The following is a 15,569-nucleotide window of genomic DNA, read 5'->3' on the forward strand; positions in this document are numbered from 1 at the left end:
ATAATACAGGTAACTGACATAATAAATAGTGCATTATCCTGGAAAACCATCCAGTGGGAAAAAGACGGCATTTTCAACAAATGGTGCTGACTCAACTGGCTCTTAGCATGTTTTAGTTGTCATAACAGGATCAAATGGAATACCTTTTCTCATTTGTTAAAACATCAATATATTCATTTTAAATCCTATTTGGAGCTTTGTTTTTCTGTCCCATAAACAATGTATTATTCTATTCTGGAAAGGTATATAACATAACAAAAAAATGGTGACTGATCTCAGAAGTAAGAAAGTAAATCACTAGCCTACACTTGGAATTTCTTTACCATGCACACAACACACACACACACACACACACACACACACACATGTGCAGTCACATAACCTAGACATGACAACTAACTCCACATTTAGCTAAAACGCCTAGACCTAAATAATCAAAGTTTAGAACCTGTTGCTCCAAATGAGAAATAAATATGCTTTACTGGCATGATGTCTATGTGAATTATTTTTTCATTGTACCACTGTATTTTCCATGTTTCCGCATCCAAATGTGACAACTACTACTACAGTAGAATTCTCAAACCCAAAATAATACCAAATCATATATATGTGTATATATGCACTGGTTGTAATTGTTATTAATAATTAATAAATATATAATTGTTAACAAGATTGTTATAAACATTATAAGTGTGTTTTCTAAACATACCTATGGAAAATTTTAATTTATAAGTTATCTTTAGTTTACAAAGTCAAACAAGACAAACTTTATAAATACATACTGTAACAAACTTGAACACCATCATTACAGGTTGCTTTGTGCGTGTGTGTACTTTTTGCTTTTATGTGTGTGTTGTGCATACGTACGCATTTGCATGTGTGAGCCTATGCGCGTGGAGATAAAAGGTTGAGAGTCACCATTTCTTTGTCTTGTATTTTATATATTGAGGCAGATCTTTCACTTCTATCCAGAACTCTGGGAATCAACTAGTCTAGCTTGGCATCTAGAAAGCTAGATGCTTTTGTAATACCCTAGTAATAACTTTTTCAGACTGTAGTTAGAGGTATGTGACCCACTCAAGTGGCATTTATGTCAATACTGAATATCCAAACTCCATCCTCCCACTTCCATGGCTGAACTATCTCTAGAATAGCACTCTGTGATTCTGACAGTGTTTATGATAGCTGACCCAACTAGTCAGTGGCAAAAGATGGATGTTGATGTAGCATGGATACAGTGAAAAGAGTCATAATTCATAGCCTGGGTAAGACACTGGAGTCTTGTGAACTTTCAATACAATACACAGTATATGAAGCAGTGTAGGAATTAAAACTTACAAATTATTGACTCGTGGAATTTTTTCACTTAATGTTTTTCTAGGACAACAGTTGACCTCAAACATTAAACTTCAGATAGCAAAAAAAAGCAGATAAAGGAGACTGTATACAACACGTGACACTTCACTTCACACATAAGTAGAAAAACCTTCAATATCACTGTCTTTTTTTTTACCATGTTTTCTCTGTGGAACTTTAGGAAACTTGCGTTCTGCTGTCTATTTACAATTTGCTCTGGTAGGAACCAGATTCTCCTTTCTGATCAGCTGGGGTCACTACAGTTCCTTGTGTCATATCAAAGTACTGTTTACTCATCTCAAGAACTTTATGACAACTGCTTAAAGTTGAAAAAATAATATTAGGAATGACAGCTTAAAGGTCCAGGTGCCCATTCCTTACTACATAATAGACTTAATGCAGATATCAGGAATCTAATCTTCAACAAAATGAGGCTAAAACTTGTAGCTCTCAGCAGTTTACAATCTTTCTATGGAGACTGTTAATGCCTTCCCCAAGAGGCGACAACTTTGGGTGAAGGCAAACTAATTCTGTTTAAAACCAATAATGTCTGTTTCTTTACGCTTTGAATACGAAGCCAGTAAATGAAGAACAATTGCTAAAAGTTATATCAATTACATATGAATATAATGAAGGAATCTGTGGCTCCCTATCCCAACCCAGTTTCTAAAACAACTCACTTGAGCATGAAAGTCAATTTACATTCTTTTTTCGAGTCTAGGAATGAAATTTTCATTTTGTGTCATATTCATAAAAAAACTCATATATAACTCAGCAGGGTACTCACGTGTGCTTAGAAACAATATTAGGTATGGGAATTACCTTTTGTACCATAAAGACAAAATTACTCACTGAGAAATAAGATTTTAAAGGATCTCCGGGAAGCAAACGAGGAAAAAAAATGATATAGAATTTCATCCACGATTGGAACTGTGGTATTGTTCATCGGCAGGCTTCTCATCCCTGCAGTATCAATTTTACATCTCTACTTAGATTCTCTAGTCTCCCAGGAGCATGAGTAAGCTGTTAGATTTTAATGAAGACATGTTACAGAGGGAGCCATGGGGCTAGAAATATGAGTTCGAATCCTCCAAACTGTTTCTCAGGAACAAAGGCATGGAAGATTAGGTATAAAGGGATTACTGATACAGGTGCAGTGAAAGCAAAGTAAATTTAGTTAATATGGTGCCATAAGCATTTTCCATGTCCTTATAAGATTGTTAAAATTATAATTCCAATGATCACATAGTATTTTATCAAGTAAAGGCACCATAGGCTTTGTAACAAATTCCCAGTTGGAGGCATTTGTGTTTTCTCCCCTATTTATGACTACAGCAAGGTATGTAGCAATAATTGCCTTCTACTTAAGTGCATCCCATTTCCCCATACCTTTTTCATATGCAGAAAAATGATATTGTTTTACAGTCACAGGAGAACATTTATTAAATCACAATTTGTAAATATATTTCGAGCTTTTACTTGTACAGCCAAGTCATTTAACCTATTTTTTTTAAGCAGGGCTCCTTTTTAAAATGTTTCCCTGTATCTTTCAAGAATTGGATGTACTCATTAATGTAACTTACGTTAAACTGCATTATAAATAACTTAATTGAACATCGTGCCTGGATCATAGGGTAAAAATGAATTCATAATCTTGGTTTTACCACGCCCCCAGTGGTTCACTCTTTTCTACTAATATATAGGTGTAACATAAATGCTTTATGAGTCAAGAAATGTTGGCATTTGTTTGCAAAAGTTTGTTTGATATTTTTTGTTTTATTTTTATGTTTTATTTGTTTCATTGTTATTTAAGATTGAGAAACATACTGATACCAACTACCTTTAAAAAAATAACCTGACCATTTCATTATTTTATTTGGCTTTCAAACATGCTTTTTTAATTCAAGAAAGGCCTACTTGAAGGAGACCAAGAGTAACTACACTAATAAGTTCCTGTGAGTTTGTCACAACTGGATGAAAATACAGTAACAACTTAAAAACAAACATTTTAAAATCCATTGTAAAAGAGTCATTTGCAGTGTCGTGTCTCTGATATTCTCTGTGGGTTTCTTAAGTGGATCCATGCTATTCATGAATCTGTTCATTCATAAGAAAAAGATGCCATTCTTGACATGGGTATTATAAATATACCCTAAGTCATCATGTTTGAGGAGGATGCAGTGACTTGAACACAACATCGTCTTTAGTCTTGGGCATTTGAATATTTACTTCCCAGTTGTTCATGCTATTTGGACAGGCTTACCAGGTGGACCCTGGTATGCTTTAAGTATGTCTTGAGAGTAGTATGTCTTGAGAGATGGGCTTTGATGTTTAAACACTGGAGCCATTCCCAATTTGTTCTCTCTGCTTTGTGTTTAGGGTTCTAGATGTAAGGTCTTAACTGCCAGCCACAGCTGCTGAGCCTCCACTCTGTCCTCATGTACTCATTCCTCTAGAGCTCTCAGCCAAACTTACTATTTTATAATTTTCCTGGGTCACGGTATTTTTATTATAGTTATGGAAGAGTAAGTAATCCAGATAATAAACACAAAATTTGATATCTTGTAAATGAACATACAAAATTTTGTTCTGCCCGAGTAGTTAACTCCCAACCCATACTCATATGAGCAGCATCAAATAGACTCCATGAATTAAGAAAATAATTAAATAATAATTAAAAGACTATAAGGTTCTATCACATACAGTAGATCCTGGGTTTATGTTTTGAGAAAATTCTTTGAATTTTCTGAAACTACTTCTGCTGAATTTTAGCACACTGTGGTTAAGTAATTAATGGACATAAAACATGAATATTAAGTCATATATTTCAATGAATATTTCAAATAGCTACTGAGTAACTGTGTTTTCCAATAAAGGAGAAATGTATTTATTCAGGGTAGTCATAGTTATAGAACTCATATTCAACATTCTGATAATGACATACCTTAGAGTATAAATGTCAGAAACATAGGCAAATGCAAATGCTAACAGTCTTGGAATTAATGCATAATTTAAATCTATTAAAAATAAAGAATGTAATAAGCAATTCTTCAGATAGAGTTCCACACATGCCACATAATATATTTCTGGGGACTCCTCTAGCTACTAAAGATGGGTTCTCTAAAAGACTCTCAGGAAGAACTGATAGGTAAATCTGACAGAATTCCTTTGAGAAAATAAGTTCTGAGTTCTCAAGAAAAATAATTCAGAGTGTTAGATACAAGACGAAAGGGAACTCTTTCCACAGAAGATGGCAACAGGGAAATAAATGTATACAGAAAACATGCCACTCATTCAAACACTCATGTATTGCCAAAGTTTAGAGCCAGCTGGGATTGATTGTGCATAGAAACTGCTTAAATTATATCACATTAAAGGGCATGGTGATACATGCCACTAATCATAACTGGTTTGAGGCTGAGAAAAGAGATCATAATTGAAGTTTGTCTGGACTTCACAACATGGCTCTGTCCAAAATATACATAAGGCATGAATCAATCAGTAAATACTATTTTAAATGAATTTGATAAGTAAGCCTGACATATCTTTCACACACACATCTTGCTTTCTGTGGAAGAAAGGGAGTAATTATGAAAAACAAGTCTTTACATGAAGAATATAGAAAAAGGTGTTGGGGGAGCAGAGATAGAACTTTTTTCAATTGCTAGCCTGAAGCTTACATAGACCAGATATGTACACTGAAAAAAAATGGGGAAATGACCCATTCATGTGTTTGCATCTGATAACTCGAGTCAGCAATTAGAGGATCTTACTTCATTCATTCACATTCAACCTTAATTAATGGGCTACTATGTGACAAGAATTATAAAGTATTCCCATTATACTATGACACATGACTCTCAAACAATTTCATTGATGTGAAAAAGATCACACACACACACAAATGAGATTTGTGACAAATTGCTTATAAAATTTCAGCGTGAGCAACCTAGTAACCCAAGTTAAGAATTTCCATTTCATACAAAATAAGAAAAAAATTAATCAGAATGTTTTAAGCACATTGTATGTAAAGAAAGTAGTGTGTTTTTCTGCCTAGTGTAGTAACAATTCTCACACTGAAAAAGTCAAAGAACCAGACATGAGAATGCATGGTGATAATACTGACCCTTGGAAGGTAAAGACATGTGGATCGAGATGGTGAGAGCAACCAGGAGTGCTTAGTGAGTTCAAGGCTAGGAAGAGGTATTTAATAAGACAATATCTTACAAATGTAGAATCTAAGGATGTATATTACTACAAGAATGCTTACCTATCATGCATAAATAAGTGAGTTTGATCTCCAGTCCCACAAAAAGAAAGGCTGCAGACATAAAGGAGGGATAAATAAATTTCTTATTGAAATATCTTCTATATTTCATCAGACAGGTACACATATACAGGTAGGATGTTTCCATCCACCCCCATTGGATACTAGATTCTGGTCTGCCACACCCACTCCAGTAGTGATTCACGTGACAGGCCTAAAAACTTGGATGCAGACCCGAGGCAAAAAGTTCATGGAAACAGTCTCCTGGAACCATGGCGTCCTGTAAAACGAATGCTCCAAACTTGTCCTTGCATTAGTCAGTGAATGGATCTGTGTGCTTTCTTTCAGTATTGTTTTTTTTTTATAGGTGCCTCCAAGCAGTGACTTGCCAAATACCTAAGCAAAATTGAACTTTGCTTCCTGGCCTTCACCAAAGCCCTAGGTAGTCTTTGAGCCGACCCTGGGTTTGGAAATCAATAAGAATGTTTCCTATTCAGTAACATTCAGAATTGCCTCTAGTATTGTAAGACAGATAGTGAAAGAAATCAGACATTACCATCTACTACATAGAGCTGGAAACCTCAGGACAAGCTTAGCAAAGTAAGTTTAGAATTCTTATAGTTATGTATGGTAGACTACATTACTTATTAGTAGAAAGTCCTCCCACACAATCATAATAAAAGCCGAGTCACTCCCAAATACAGGAATTTACAATGGTTTAGGAAGTAGATCAGGCTGTGGTTTAAGGAGGAACTAGAGTATTGCATTATTCATGAAAAGGTTAGCTAGAACAGAACTCCCTAATTAAAACTAGGGCTTGGTTGTGAAAGCCCTTTCCCTGGGAGTGTAAAGATCTTACACCTGGCTTCTAAGAATATAGCTGACCTTAGATAGAGCTGCCTTTGTATCAGTTGTTTTATTATCCAGTTCCTGCCAGTCTTTATGTTCATTCCTCTGTTTTGTGTAAGAGTCATTAAGCATCTGGTAACCTCATTGTACCTTGCTGATGTGTCGCCTAACTTCCCTATTCTCTTCTGTATTAATAATCTGATGCTCGCTTTGAGAAAAAATACATTCAGGTACAACAATCCCTTGTGTTTGTGTCTGTCACTTTTTTGCCCCCTGTACTGGGACCCTGATTCTCCCATGAATGGAGGGGCCTGACTGAGACCAGTCTGTGGCACTGGTCTTTGCCTAACTTGGCTCCATTGTCCAAAGATGTTCAAATCCTGTGTCTAGACTTGACCATGATATTCCATAAAAGACTTTGATGTCTCCACATGCAAACCAAGTGTAGTAGAAGAGGTGAACAATAAGCAATGACTTAGAAGAAACTGACCCTGACAAGGTCATTGTGCTCTATTTTCCTCCCAAGTTTTACAAGTGGAGGTAGTAAAATGAGGAGCGCCTTCTTCTAATATGGTTGCTCTTGCTGTTTTGATGCAATTTTTTTTTTTTTTTTTTTTTTTTTTGGTTTTTCGAGACAGGGTTTCTCTGTGTAGTCGTGGCTGTCCTGGAACTCACTCTGTAGCCCAGGCTGGCCTCGAACTCAGAAATCCGCCTGCCTCTGCCTCCCAAGTGCTGGGATTAAAGGCGTGCGCCACCACGCCCGGCTTGTTTTGATGCAATTAGTTTCATGTACTCTTAAAAACAAATGTGAGCAAAGCCTTCATTGTTTTCACTCCTATGAATTAAACTCATTATATAAAACTTAACCTGTCTACTTTTTGCTCTCTGGTAAACCTCATTAAATCACAAAGGCTAGCAGGACACATCCCAGTGGTGCTACCTGACTAACCTCTCCTCACCTGTCTAGTTGTCTACTCTTTGATGCTTTTGCATTATGCAAGTTGCACCACCACTGGCACTATTTCTAGGTACCAGACTCAGGTCTCTAGCCCAGAAAGCATTGTAAATATCCTGAGGTTTTTGTGTCAATGTTTTTTTCCTTAATTTGAATAAAACATTATGATATTTTTATTCACAGATACTCCTGGGCCTATGCAGATGTTGCTATCCTAATACCCTATCCAGAAAAAAAAAATGGGAATAAAAATACCACAACTTTTTATACTGCTTTGGCAAGTTCTGTACTGGGGACTACAGGGGGTTCTTTTATTCCACTGCCATTACTCTATTTAAAGATATTATAACAACCCCCCAAAATATTTAGAAAAACAATATTTCACTTTATTGGTTTGTCTAGGAATAAATGGGAATTTGGGTCTAATAATACCACTAGTCTATCTGTAAAGATTAGAAATAGTAGAAGTATGTGCATAGACTAACATTGAGTGGCCATTGAACCTGTTATTACAGGCTGTGAAAATTGTCTCCAGATTAAGAAATGGTGTATAACACTAGTATTATCTTTGACTGAATTTGAACTTGTGGAGCTAAGAAGATGCTCACCAGCCAACATGATCAATGCTCAAGCATAAAGTTCTAAATCCAGGGCCCCAGCACCCATGTCAAAACCAATATACTTTTTGGCCAATATTCACTTATCAGTGAATACATACCATGCATGTAGGTCTGGGGTACCTTGCTCAAGATGATATTTTCTAGTTCCATCCATTTGCCTGCAAAATGGATGGTGCTCTTGTTTTTAATAGCTGAATAGTATTTTGTTATGTAAGTGAACTATGTTTTCTGTATCCTTTCTTCAGTTCAGGGACACCTGGGTTGTTTCCAGCTCCTGGCTACTATGAATGAGGCTACTACTATGAGCATTGTGGTATGGTGGAACATCTTTTGGGTATGTGCTCAGGAGTGGTATACCTGAGTAGTCAGGTAGAAATATTTCCAATTTTCTGAGGAGCTGCCAGATTGATTTCCAGAGTAATTGTATCAGTTTATAATCCTACATGCAATAAAGGAGTTTTCCTCTTTCTTCACATTCTCATCAATTGAGTTTTAGATCTTAGCTATTCTGATTAATGTAAGGTGAAATTTCAGGGTCATTTTGGTTTTCATTTCACTAATCTTGAACATTTCTTTAATTGCTTCTCAGCCATTCAAGATTCCTCTCTTGAGAATTCTCTGATTAGCTCTGTCAACCATATTTTAATTCTGATGTTTAGGAGTTTTTGGAGTCCATCTTCCTTAGTTCTTTATATATTTAGGATATTTGCCCTTTATCTGATGTAGGGTTTGTGAAGATCTTTTTCCAATCTGTGGGTTTCCCTTTTGTCCTAGTGAAAGTATCCTTTGCCTTACAGAAGCTTTGCAGTTTCGTAAGGTCCCATTTGTCAGTTGTTGATCTTAGAACCTGAGCCATTGGTGTTCTATTCAAGAAATGTAAGCCAAAAAGTACAGAATACCCATGATAGAACTCACAGACTGTATGAAGTTTAACACGAAGGATGGCCTGAATGAGGATGCTTCAGTCCCATTTAGAATGGGGAAGAGAATTGTCATGGAAGGCAGAGGGAGGGAGGGGCCTGGGTGGTAGACGAGAGATGGAGGGGAAAGGGGGGCAGGATCAGTTATGGGGGTGACAGGAGAAAAGCCAAGGGGGTCAAGAAAATGAATGGAAATATGCAGTTTCAGGGGGTGGGGATGGGAGAAAACCTCCAGAAAGTCCCAGAACCTGGGATGTAAAAGGCTCCCAGGACTTAATGAGGATGATTTTTAGCTGAAATGCCTAACAGTGGGGAGATGGAAACTGAAGAAAGCACCTCCAATACATAGTGGCATGGGGCTACGCACCTACCTTCAAATTTTTGACACAGGATTATTTCTGTTTAAAAGAAATGCAGGGACAGCAATGGAGCAGAGGTTGAAGAAAAGGGCATCCAGTGACCAGCCTAACATGGGATCCATCCCATGGACAGGCACCAAACACTGACACTATTACTGATGCCATATTGTGCTTGCAGACAGGAGCCTGGGATGGCTGTCTTCTGAGAGACACTACCAGCAGCTGAGACCAATGCAGATACTTACAGTCAACCATTAGACTGAAGTCAGGGATCCCTATGGAAGAGTTAGGGGAAGGATTAAAGGAACTGAAGAGATTGATAATCCCATGGGAAGCAGAACAATGTCAACTAACCTGGACCCCTCAGAGTTCCCAGAGACAAAGCCACCAACCAATGAGCATACATGGTCTAGTCCATGGCCCCCAATACATATGTGCCAGAGGATTGCCTTGTCTGGTCTCAGTGGGGGAAGATGCATCTAATCCTGTGGAGACCTAATGTCTCAAGGAAGGGTGATGCTGGGGGGAGGGGACGGGGGAGGTGTGTGGGTGAGGGAGAACTCTCTCAGAGGCAAAGGGGAGAAGATATAGGTTGAAAAGCTCTGGGAGGGGGCACTGGGAAAGGGAGTAACATTTGGAATGTAAATAAATAAAACAATTTAATTTTAAAAAGGGAAACAAAATTCAGTGTAATAACTTGCCTATGTTACCCTGACTGGGAGGTAGAGACAGGTAGATCCTAGGGATTGCTGGCTAGCCAGCATGAACTAATTAGCAAGCTCTAGATTCTGTGAGAAATGCTGTCTTAAAAACAATAAGAGAAAACCGATCAAGCAGGACAACCAAATATAACCTCTGCCTTTTGCATGTATACTCATGGGAGCACATATTCACATATGTGTGCACTTGTGTGCTCATGCACGCACATGCAAAAATACACAGAAATTAAAAGCAACAAGAAAAATACACAGCACTCTCATGTATGCGCACAGCTTGTATTCATACAATGTACAGAAAAGAAGTAAAGTCTGTTTCCACTCTGTGATTCATTTATTTTTTAAGTGGGTATTTTCTTTATTTACATTTCAAATATTCTACCCTTTCCCAGCCCCCTCTTTCAGAAACCCCCTATCCCATCCTTTCTCCCCCTGCTTCTATGAGGGTGTTCCTGTACCCATCCACCCACTCTCACCTCCCTGCCCTCCATTTCCCTACACTGAGGAATCTATCAAGCCTTCATAGGACCAAGGACCTCCCCTCCCATTGATGCCTGACAAGGCCATCCTCTGCTACATATGCAGCTGGAGCCATGTGTACTCCTTGGTTGATGGCTTAGTCCCTGGGAGCTCTGTTGATGTCTGATTGATTGATTTTGTTGTTCTCCCTATGGGGTTGCAAACCCCTTCAACTCCTTCAGTCCTTTCTCTACCTCCTCTATTGGGGACCCCCACACTCTGTCCAATAGTAGGCTGCGAGCATCCGCCTCTGTATTTGTAAGGCTCTGGCAGGGCCTCTCAAGAGACAGCCATATCAGGCTCCGTTGAACATGCACTTCTTGGCATCCACAATAGTGTTTGAGTTTCATAACTGCATATGGGATGAATCCCCAGGTGGGACAGATTCTGGATGGCCTTTCCTAGATTCATTTACTTAATTTTATAAGGATAAGTGTTTTTATGTATGTATGGGTTTGTACCATATGCATACCTAGTGACCACAGAATTCAGTAAAGGGTATCAGAAAACCTTGATCTGGAGTTTATAGGTGCCTGTAAACTTCTATGCAGGTACTGGACACTAAATTCGAAATCTCTCTAAAAGTGACAGTTCTTTTAACCACTGAGCAATTTCACCAATACAACATCCCCTTCCATTTTTTAAAATTTGTATTTGATTTTATTAATTTATGGGTCTGCTTGTATATCTGTGCACATATGTCACTGGCACCTGTGGCAGACAGAAGAATTTACTGGATCCCCTGGAATTTACAAATGGTTGTTAGATCCTATATAGGCAGTGGGGATATAACTCTGGTCTTTTGGAAGAGCAACCCGTGGTCTTAACTGGTAAAACTGCCTCCTCCCCTATGTGCCTACACAATCAGATAGACGCTTGAATTTGTTGTGTTATACTAAGAGATCCAGAAAGCCCTATTGGCCCAATGTTGTTATGTATAACTAAGGGATTAAGATCACAGAGTGACTTCACACAATTTGTCATTAATATAGATGGAAAGAATTTGAAAACATTTAGTCTGGAAAGATCACAAAGAAGAGGATATGGCTGTATACAAATATTATAATATCTGCTAATGGAGGAGGAATTTATATTATCTGGTACTCCCAAGCAAAGGTTTGACCATCTAATTCTCTAACTAGAACAAAAGGTTTTCCTAGGAAGCTAAATCTGTGCTTCTAGTGAGCATGTATTCCTATTCATTGAAGACATGGAAGTAGGCATATTGGAGGAAATCATAGTGCAGATAATTTTAGTGGTTAAAAAATGTTTTTAGTATGATTGGTCATAGAATTCTATCATCCTAGGTTTTTGGGCAACCTGATATCGACTAGCGTTATACATAGAGCTGAGTTGGGTAGTTCTCTCATGATCCTTATTTAATTATCAGTATTTGTGCTATGGATTCTTTTTTTTTTTTCTTTAAAGAAGCTTTCGTTTATTTTTTTAATATAGTATCAGGCTCCACACTAGTATTTGATACCAAGTAGTTTATTTAGTTAGTGCAAGAAATGTTTACAGGATATGGGTGACAGAGGAAAGAATTTAGAAGTCAACTGTAGCCTATTCTCAGAAGGTATGATGATAAATAATATAAAGTAGGGGCTTAGTCACCACACAAAAATAAGAGTTGGGGTATACTTATTAAACTACTGGCAATCACTAGTTGCTGAATGAGCCACTGATCCATAACTTTCCTCCTAGTATGCTGGGTGTGTGTGTGTGTGTGTGTGTGTGTGTGTGTGTGTGTGTGTGTGTATGTGTGTGTGTGTGGAGAGAGAGAGAGAGAGAGAGAGAGAGAGAGAGAGAGAGAGAGAGAGAGGAGTTCTCCATGGTCCTAAAGTTTTGACTTGAACAGGTTCAAGTGTTAGACAGAGGAATCCATAAAATGAAATCCTGAGAGAGATAATCTAGAGAGTGGTAAATTTTTCCTCTCTGCTGTTCTAAACTTTCTGAAAGTCTAAGATTCTGACAGTTCAGTATCCACCTGTTACTTAAGTCACAGATAACATTAGCCTAACTGCCACTGGAGTTCTCAAAGCAGTCACTCTTATGTTTTGAGTTTAGCAAACCACAGCTATTTTATTTTTGTAGAAAAAAATATATCAGGTAATTGTACAATAGTAACTGATGATCAACAAGATTGTTCAGACAATTACAATCCTCAGACAGAATTTGATGTTATTTTTTAGATCATTTATGTATTTGTATACACAAGTGTTTGTGTATATCTGTGTGAATATATGTACATATGTATGTAAGGGTTCATACAGCTGTGCCTGTATGTGGAAGCCAGAAAATAGGATCAGGTTTTCCCTTGTATCACTTTCCTTTGAGGTCCTGACTCTCCCTAAACCTGGAGCTCACATTTTGTTAGTTGCACTGGAAATTAGCAAACCTCGATAATTATCCTGTCAGAATCCTTCACTTTGTACATGGCTTGTTATGTGGATTCCCAGATCATCATGATTACACAGAAAATACTCTCAAACACTGAGCCACCTCACTAACGCCAGTACCATTTTTCTTAAATTAACAAATGTTCTTCATTTTTGCTTCAAAATGATGCATAAAAACAGAAACGAAAGTATTAAGTTTTGTGATTACGAGGGTCCACACACTCACACACGCATGCACATGTACACACACATGCACATGCATGTACTTGGTGAAAGATTCTTTAATAAGTTCCATGAAAAGGAAGCTTCTTACATATAAGGAATTTATGTGGTTATAAACCCAAGAAAAATCAGTCAAATTATAACCAGTTAAGTTTTCTATCAAGGTCAGAATATGATCATATAACCATTTTTAAAGAATTGTGATTCAAAAAACCAGATGGTTAATCTCCTATTTTTAAAAATGAGTACTTCTGAACTTCTCATAAATATGTTCACATGCATTTATTGCCAAAAGTACCCTTAGGAGGAATGTTCCAAATGAAACATCACATGTGCATTCTCTCATTTCTGTGATAAAATATAAACAAGTACTTCTATACTTACAACTATTTCTGTATGAAGATAATTCTAGAAAAATCCAGAACTTTTTCACTTACTCATAGTTTGAAATGGAAAAATTTTGCAAAAACAATTCAAATGATCTTCTCTCAAATCATTTGAAAGTAGATTACTCAAACCCCTAAGTAATATTGTTTTCTAACAGCAAGGACAGTTTTTGTATGACATGGCATGACCAAGAAATACCTAGATAATCTTCTATCTTATTATTTAATCTTCAAATACTTCCGATTTAATAACTACCTCACTGAAGTTTTGCTGACTGTCCCCAAAATTTCTTTGTATAACCAAAAAAAAAATAAAAAGTCTATACTCTCAGCATTGCACTGAGTTATATGTCTCAATCAACTGTCTTTGAGCTGAACAGTTAGTTCCGCCATCTTTTTCTTTCTTAATAATTACAATATTTTTGGAGATTATATTCAGCTTGAACTGAAGATTTGGATTTTGCAGCACTAATTGATTATGATGTTCATGAAATATATCCCTGCCAACATCACTGCAGTGCATGATTGGATTGCCCTAAATTTCACTGTACTACATTATTGTTGATACAAGGTTGAGCAATGTATTAAAGAGGTACATTGGATTTCTTTAACTATAATTATTATCCATAAGTCATTATTTTTCCTTTTTATGTATATGGTAAGATTTTCATCAACCTCAAATATGACTGATTTAGAAGATGTGGTATTATTTTAGTAGGTTCCCATTGGAAAACAAGATGAGTTACGTAAATATTCCATCTATTATCAAATGTTCGATTATTTTATTCAAGCATTTACCTTGATTATCACCTTGATATCTTAGATTCTCTGTGTTCTAATTTGGTCTCAGCATTTTTACTTAGTGTGATGCTAATATTGACACAGAGTTGACTCCATAAGTTTCTTTTAATGGACGTGTCATTAAATACTATCTTCATGTGTATTTTATGGCTTATTTTTGTCTGTTTCAGCTTTGATAACAGCATTTTTCAACATTCCTTGATTTCATCTAATGGAAAGAAATGTTAAGAGAACATGGTATGGGCCCTAAGGTGTGCTTTCTGCTCCCAGGTAGGGCTGTTTTCAGGCTCTTTCAGTGGTAGGGTTTGACACAAGATTATTTACCCAGACAGATATACAAAACTCCCATACCTGAATTCACATGTAGTCAACGTATGTTCAAATCTATTGTTATGTTCAATAAGTTGATACCAATATCTTACAATCCAAAATCTATCCTTTCTAAAAATTTTCTACAATTCCACATTTAAAGCACTGCTGACTGACAATAAATAAAAAGCTCCCATTTTAACTGGTATTATTTTTACCCAAACTGATCTCTCTTCACCTATACCCTCCTTCACATAGAATAGTACTTACCCTCTGCTTGACAACTGACTTTAAACCACCTGCATCTTCTCCACTCTCTGAACACACTGCTTCTCTCCTTCCTGGAACCTTACACTCCCATCAGATAGCTTACCTGACCCTTCAGATATACTCTTCATTTTGCTTCATATCTAACAAAGGTACTGGCCCTTGAGGGACCTCTTATTCTATTAAGATACCTATTTTAGTTGGTCTTCCTAATGATGTTAGATAATCAGAGCAGAAACAACACAAAAGGAAGAGCAAATTTAGAAATTTAATTCCTCTACAGAAGAAAAAAATATTAGTATTAAAACAGGAGAGGAGCTGTGATTTCTTTGTATATAGCATTTCACTTTTCATCATTTGAAATATTCAGCATAAATCATATGTGCTATTACTTTTCCAATTTGAAAACTATTTTAGAAGAATCTGATGTGTGAACAAATGTAAAATTGTCATGTAAACCTTGTAACTGATAAACAGTAATCAGTTTAATTGAATATAGTTGCAGAATTATGTACTTATGTTTTCTCTTTTAAGCAAACATGAAAAGAATATCTTACAAATTGAGTGGCTGAGAACTTACTATGAAAATACTATATTTCTGGATCAGTCCCATCTTAAATTGAT

This window comes from Mus caroli, unplaced genomic scaffold (assembly GCF_978045245.1).
Source record: "Mus caroli unplaced genomic scaffold, Mus_caroli_1 scaffold_10, whole genome shotgun sequence".
Lineage (NCBI taxonomy): Eukaryota > Metazoa > Chordata > Mammalia > Rodentia > Muridae > Mus > Mus caroli.